Consider the following 8,038-nt stretch of genomic DNA (forward strand, 5'->3'; position numbering starts at 1 on the left):
ACAGATACCTGCAGACTGCATCAGGCAAGCATTACAAAAGACTATTCTGTTCAGTGTCTACTAGAGCAGCATAGCACTCTAGTTTTTAAGGATGCCTTTTGATAGGCATTATGAAATACTCCAACCTTTGCTCTTTACCTATTGAATGTTGATGTTCTTCTAACGCTGATGTCCTAGTGAACAGTGATGTGGTGATGTCCCTACTAACTGTCCTTCAAGTCTCTGTCAAAAATGGTTCACCTGTTGGAAGTATGTTGGGGTTCGGGGAGCAATATTGTATTGAATAAATGGCTGGTCTATGAGATCACTGTTGACTTTGCAGATGACTCTAAATCTTGGATAAACCATGTAGGTTTGTCTCCTAATATGGTGGTTTATATCGTTCACTGCAACTGACCCTTGCTTGAAAGAAATTGCCAATCCAATTGGCATTATACAGTTGTTAAAAGAACTAAGTGTAAAATTTACTCAATAAAAGCTTAGTATTATACAATCCCAAGGTGTTTTATAAAAATTTTCTCATGAAATATCTGCCTTAAAAGTTTGTGAATTCTGTTTTTCCTTCAGAAGCACTACTACTGAATTTGGAATGATACAAACAATATCATCACGGTCCCTGCACAAGGATGATGGGCAAATTCTTGAAGTGCATCACTGTCACTGTCACTGTCATCCCATTGCTCATCGATTTGCTTGAGTAATGTCTCCATTGTGAGACTTGCTGTTACTGTTTTTGGCATACCGAATATGCCACGGGTAGCTTGCCAGGCTTTGCCTAACAGGCAGGATACTCTCTGTAGCTTGCCGGGCTCTCCGAGAGGGATGGTCGGTCACGTGCAAGGCAAACACCTTACCTGCTGTGCTATTTCTCCAGCCCCTTGAAGTGCATATTAAAGAAAAGTGTGTGTGAGTTTTGCAATCCAACAGTCTGAAATTATTATTTCTATTTAACTTCTTTTGTTTACATGTGAGTAGTGTGTGTGTGTGTGTGTGTGTGTGTGTGTGTGTGTGTGCTGGGTGTTTTTAGTTTGGGGCCACTTAAAAATGAAATGGTTTTGTCTTGTATGGCTAACTCAGGAAATCTCTTTGATAAAACACTGTTCTCAATTTTATTCCACATAACTCTATTAAGTCACATGTACTCTAATATAAACATTTTTCTGGTGACAGAAAACTATTCAATTCATATTTAGTAAAATGACATTTTAAAATCTTAGTCTGACATCTCATTTCTGAAGTATGCACTAATTTTGAGTGTTTAATTTTTAGCTTCTTCATTACTATGTAGTTGCAAAAACCAAACTTTTATACAAGTTCATCAATGGATACATTTCAATATATTAAGAAATAAAGACATATAGAATTTTCTTGGCTAGCCTATAACCCCCCACCTCAATAAAAGAGAATAACACTCTGGAATGCATGATTCTGCGCGCGCGCGTGTGTGTGTGTGTGTGTGTGTAGTGGTGCACACCACTCCAAGCCAAAAAGTAAAAATAAAATAAATAAAGCTTATTACTATGTCTGGCTCAAAGACAGCTCCTGGTTGAACATATATTTAATTCCCAGCAATATACACACACACACACACACACACACACACATTTATAATGATTAAAACCAGGGAGGTTGCAAGTAAGCACTTTACGTGCTTATTATCTCTCAGTTCCCTGTTATTTTCTGAAAATATCATTTTATGCAATGGCTTGGGAAATAGTACAGCTGTAGCACCAAGTTGTAGAGTTTAACCTATGGTACCATATTTTCTCCTGGACATCATCAGACATAGCCCCGAAAACACCAGTATTGCCAGTGCAAGTGCATGCTGGAGGTAACTGCACCACTAGCCAGTACGGAGGGTATCAAGGGGCCTTGAGTATGTTTTGGTAGGTCCAAGTTAGGAATAAAAAACTCTATGCAATTCTAAGTTATAAGCAACTCCAAAAATAATTTTCTCTGTTTAGTTATCTTTCCATGTAAATGAATTGAAATTCTTATTTCATGTTACTATATCAATGATTTTTCCTGTTTATTTCCATATTTAAACATAAATGTAATTATGAATTGGTAGTGATTCTTCCTTATGGAATTTTGGGTATGTTTCCACTCAGATCTTTTTATTAGACCAAACCTTTCAAAGTATGTTTTGGAAATGAGACAAAACTTAGACTTTACAACCATTTATTTTAAAATCCATCAGTTATCTATTTGAATTGATTTAAGTATAAATTATCTAGTGTTTTAGCTCTACCTCATCCATGCCTATTGACAGCATTCATAATAAAGCAAATATTCACACTTGAGATTTATCTTTACCTCTTTTTAAAACTTAAAATCATTAAGTATTCATTTTGTGAAATGCATGTAGTATCTCTGTGCCAGTTTTTCTGTTATAATAGTGCTATGCTACTAATACTGCTATGTTTACTGTAATTAAATTTTTCTAGAATGGCAAGCTGTTAGGACTATTAAATGCCCAATCAGAAACTTCCCATATGTCTCGATTAAAATGTGGCAGCTACATAGAAGAGATAGATTGCATGCCATAAGCCAAAAGAAACTATTGTTTTTAAGTTAATGAAAAATTTTAAAAAGTCATATTCTTATGGAATGTGTTTTACTTTTTGTATTTTTGTGATTATCTCATTCTCTTAAAGAAAAGTCAGGGGCTGGAGCAATAGCACAGCGGGTAGGGCGTTTGCCTTGCACGCGGCCGACCCGGGTTCGATTCTGAGCACCGCCAAGAGTAATTCCTGAGTGCAGAGCCAGGAGTAACCCCTGTGCATTGCCGGGTGTGACCCAAAAAGGAAAAAAAAAAGCCAAACTCAGTCTAAGAATTGTTAGATTTCTTTATATTTTCTAATTCTTTGACAGGTTTGTAAGCATTATATGTACTTGAGTTAAGTATATTAACTCTGACTCATTATAACCTCTTATTTAAAAAATTCAAGTGGGTAAATTTGGATCTCTAATTCATTTTATCATAAATAACCCAGTATAGCTTCAGCTAAAAGGATTTTCCCAGCTGTACAAAATGTAAGGTCTTCATATATCACGAAGAGGGTGGGACAAGGTAATTAGAAAAGAAAAGAAAATTTTTCAGGAAAAATCACAGTACCTTAGAAGAACAGAAAAGGAGCTGGGAATTTTAACCCTATAGGTCACATCTTAGGGTTAAAGATTAGTGCTTTAAAAAATACTGCAAATTGACTGATTTAAAATCACAGTGTAGCCTAAAACCAGAATTAGGCTGAAACTTGGTGCGGTGGGACTTGGCATAGTTGATTCTATTTGAGTCAGCTTCATAACATGAAACCAAGAATCCATTCAGCCTCACTATGTGGCATTAATCTGATAGTGGTTAAGGTTTTGGTTGCTGCAAAAGAAGAATACAGTTGTTATGTGCAGCAAATATATTTTTATTGCCTGATTTGGTACTTCAAAATCACTCAGTTTTACTAGTTTTAAGTGTTCAATTTCATCTTTTCTCATGAGACTTTATAGAATACTTGTTTTTAGATTCTTTAGTTTATCTAACTATGCTTTGCAAGTAGACCTTGTTTATTTTCTCTTTTTTGAGTGTTTTCTTTGCCCCAGACTCAGCAGTCATCAGATGTTATTTCCAGCTCTGTGCTAAGAGGTCACCTCCAGCCATGGTCAGGAAACAATATGGTTACAGGATTCAAATATGGGTCTCCTACCTGTAAAGAATACACTCCATCCCTTGGGTTATTTCGCCAACCTTCTTTTATTGCTTAAGGAGTGCTTTCCAAACTCAAGAGTCCAGCGCCTGCATTCAATGATACTTGTCCTGATAATGGATTCTTGAGACAAATGGTGCTGGAGACCTTTTGGGCTAGACCCAATTCTAATTAAGCGAACCAGGTAGGGCTGGGAAACAAAATTGTGTCCTTTGCCTTGCAAGGCATGTCCTCCATCATTTTTTAGCTGTTTTCTGTGTGTATATGGAATCATGTGCCTGAATTTATAATATTTGCATGTAAAATGAATGTAATAGATTTTCCTAACATTAAAGTTTCCAAAGATATTTATTTAATTTCTTAGAAATTAAAATCCGAAATTCACATTTATAAACTTAGTTGCTATAGTACAAAAATATATTAAGATAAATTTCACAACTTTAGTGGTAACAACCACTGTATATAGAAAATGAGAACTGTGAGCAATTTGCTTGTTCAGGGAACTAAGGAAATAGGCATTTAGAGACCCTTGATAACAATGTGTCCACAAAGGCATATATATTTTTAATTCTTTTTCTTTTTGGGTCACACCTGGTAATGCACAGGGGTTACTACTGTCTCTGAACGCAGGAATTATCCCTGGCGGTGCTCAGGGGACCATATGGGATGCTGGAAATCGAACCCAGGTTGGCCGCGTGCAAGGCAAATTCCCTACCCGCTATGCTATTTCTCCAGCCCCAGCATATATATTTTTGTTCAAAGTCTAAGATTCTACACTAAATCTGCATTTTAGTCTATGATATCAGATGTTTACAAAATAACTTAGATCTGTAATGATACTAACTATAATTTTCTTGGTAGCATATGTTATCATTTTATAATAAATTTGTTTCATTAAAATGAACCTTGAGACCACACAATAAACATTGAGTTATGTGCATTAGAATAAATTTATGCCTCCCTAGGTAGTTAACTATTGCACGATTTTCTCTATTATTATGTCTAGTCACAATAAGTTATGTTTTTGATGAGTTTCTTCTTCTATGATTAATATTATGTTTACTTACATTACCAATTTTTTTTTTTTTTTTGCTTTTTGGGTCATACCTGGTGATGCACAAGGGTTACTCCTGGCTCTGCACTCAGGAATTACCCCTGGCCATGCTCAGGGGACCATATGGGATGCTGGGATTTGAACCCGGGTCGGCTGCGTGCAAGGCAAAGGCCCTACCCGCTGTGCTATCTCTCCAGCCCCACCAATTTTTATTTTTAAAAACACTATGTGCAAATTTATATGCAAGATTTTAAGACATTATAATTGTATGGTAGCACATTAGTTATACTTTGTTCTTGTAGAGTTTCTAGTAAGGAAGATAGCATGTGCTGAAATTAAAATGAGAGGGCTTTTATGGAAACTCTTGTGATAAAAATCTACAACATATTAATATATAATGTAATTATGTTTCAATTGTGGTCTACACCTCTCAAGAAAGCATCTCAAATGGTCAATGTGGCATTTTCTGGTCATTTTGCACAGCTCTTTGGAGTACCTTTCTACTTGCTGATGGTAAGCTGACCAATGTGTAAATAATTTAATAAAGCCTATTTAGTCTTTAAAATAAACTTGGATTTTTGTTATTTAAGGCAGGTAAGGAAACAATGTGAAGTGCTGAAGACAAATATCAAGGAAGCACAAGGTATATATATATACCAGATTAAGGATCATATTCTTTGAAAGGATGATGCTTACATCAAAATAAGAAAGAAAGATTGCTTATCAACCTATGATAAAGACTAAAGAAATTCAACTACAGGCAGAAGATGTAAGGTTCTGAAAAAGAAAAAATATTACTGTCTGCTTTTCGCACTCAAATAAAATTTCATATGAAGAACTCAAAACTCAGTAATTTAATGAACTACTGACCTCAACATGGGGCCTACTAGAAAAACAGATATTGTTTAAATATTTATGATGATTCTTTTAAGTTTAAAAAAGATACTTCAATATTCAATACCTTCAACAGATAAAATAGAAATTTCAGAGCTAACAATATCCACTTATGCTATCATGGCTATTGTTTTAATTCTGGCACCGAGAAATCATAAAATTTAGTAACTTTATTGATGTTATATAAGTCTGTAAAATGTGTACTATAGGGGGCTGGAGCGATAGTATAGCAGGTAGGGCATTTGCCTTGCGGCCAACCCGGTTTTGATTCCCAGCATCCCATATGGTCCCCTGAGCACCGCCAGGGGTAATTCCTGAGTGCAGAACCAGGAGCAACCCCTGTGCATTGCTGGGTGTGACCCAAAAAGCAAAAAAAAAAAAAATTAAAATTAAAATTAAATGTGTACTATAATGGTTTATTTATTAATCATAACCAGAATATAAACCTTTCATTTACTATTTCATGCTGTAATATTTTGAATGTATTGTGTGCTTTAGCATTTAATGTTATTAAGAATTGTATATTATTCTTATGAAATTGATTTTAGTTTCCATGGATAGTAGTATGCAGTTACCGGACTCATTCTGTCTCCTCTTTTATAAACTGAACAGACACATATAGGTATACTGATAACTCTTAAATTGCATATAATTAAATTAGATGACTGATCAAGTTTTATGTTATATATGCACACACAAGTCTATGACTAAATCAGTAAATAATCAGAGCCTCACCCACAAAGATTTCTTGTTTGTTTTTGCTTTTGAAATGTGCCTGTATAATCCATTGTTCTTTAAACCATCACCTCTACCCTTGTCACCTGAGTTTCTAGATTGCTTTCTATAACAGTTTTCTAGAACTTTTATTTGATAAAATCAGGCAATATGGATTCATTTTTTGTGTGTTCTTTTACTAAGAAGAATTCTTTAAGATGCACACATATCTGCAGTGGCAATTTCTAACCACACTGTAATATGTGACTGTACCACAACTTAAGTCACTCAACTATTGATAGCCATTTTAATTATTTCCAAACTATGCTAAAAAAAAAGTCTTTGTTCACAGAAATACTTTGTGTTTCTACACTATTATAAGATAAAATGACTGGTATATGTGCTTATATTAGTAAAATTTTTAAGAAAATTTCAAACCATTTTTCTATTGTCTGCACACTGTTGTACTTGTTATAAACCAAAAGCATTTCATGTAACTCTATAGATTTAATACCTCATCCTTTTACAAATGGTATGGTAAATGTCTTAAATTTAAAATTTAACACAATAACATGTTTGTGTATGTGTATGTTGTGGGGGTATCTGAAATTGCACTGTGATTTAATTTTTGTTTTCTTTAACATCTTTTAGATTTTACTAAAGTATCTGTACAAATCTATTTTCATTATTATTTATAAATTGGGACTGGAGCTATAGCACAGCGGGTATGGCGTTTGCCTTATACGTGGTCAACCAGGTTTGATTCCTCTGTCCCTCTCCGAGAGCCCGGCAAGCTGCCGAGAATATCCTGCCCACATGGCACAGCCTGACAAGCTACCCATGCCGTATTCGATATGCCAAAAATACAGTAACAACAAGTCTCACAATGGAGATATTACTGGTGCCTGCTCCAGCAAAATCTATGAATAATGGGATGACAGTGCTATAGTGCAGTGTAATTGTTTGGTAACATTCTAAAAACATAAATTGCCATATATTAAATGTTTAATTTTAGACTCTTCCTCTTTATATTTAAAGTGTGTATGAACGTTTACTCCCAGAGAAAGCCCATTGTTTCCATAACTGACTTTAGGGTAAGTTTTGAAATTTTAGAAGTCATTTTTTCCTTCTTTTTCAAAGTTGCTTTGACTACTGTAGTTGTTTTCTGTAACTTTAGAATTAACTTTCATACTCTGTAGACTTCCCCCAGCCCATTTCCTGTTTCTTTTATAACAGTTTATCTCTCAACAGCAGCCCAAACAGCCCAAACCAACTCCACTCAATAAGACAGGTGTAAAAATTCACCCTCTGTTCATCTACATGTGAGTGATTTTGTTTCATTTTGGAATTTAGTTCATGGTTTTATTTAATTAAATGCTGTTTGCTTGTTCTATAAAAGATTTTTGTTGTTGTTGAATTCTTGGTTTTTACATAAAAATGAGTGTCTAAGGCAAACGTGGAAGCATCTGCCTCTTAGAGTTTTGAATAATTTGAAAAATTCATTTAATATGTATTGGCTCAGAAAAATTGTCTATTATTCTATGTGCCAGATTTACCACATTTTATTTTTTAAGAAAAGGTATGTTTTTTCAATTTTAAGGAAATTGTATATTTTTTCAACTTTACATGCTTTTGATATGAAAACGTTCTGGTCTAGAACTCCCCAATCACTTGG

General features: G+C 34.6%; 1 non-coding gene across 1 annotated transcript; it reads left to right on the forward strand.

Moving 5' to 3' along the window:
• Positions 1–554: 554 nt before the first annotated feature.
• Positions 555–661, forward strand: LOC129401458 (U6 spliceosomal RNA). Its single transcript, XR_008628358.1, has one exon. It is a non-coding gene; the product is annotated as a U6 spliceosomal RNA (small nuclear RNA).
• The last annotated feature ends 7,377 nt before the right edge of the window (positions 662–8,038 follow it).

This window comes from Sorex araneus, chromosome 1, assembly GCF_027595985.1.
Source record: "Sorex araneus isolate mSorAra2 chromosome 1, mSorAra2.pri, whole genome shotgun sequence".
NCBI lineage: Eukaryota > Metazoa > Chordata > Mammalia > Eulipotyphla > Soricidae > Sorex > Sorex araneus.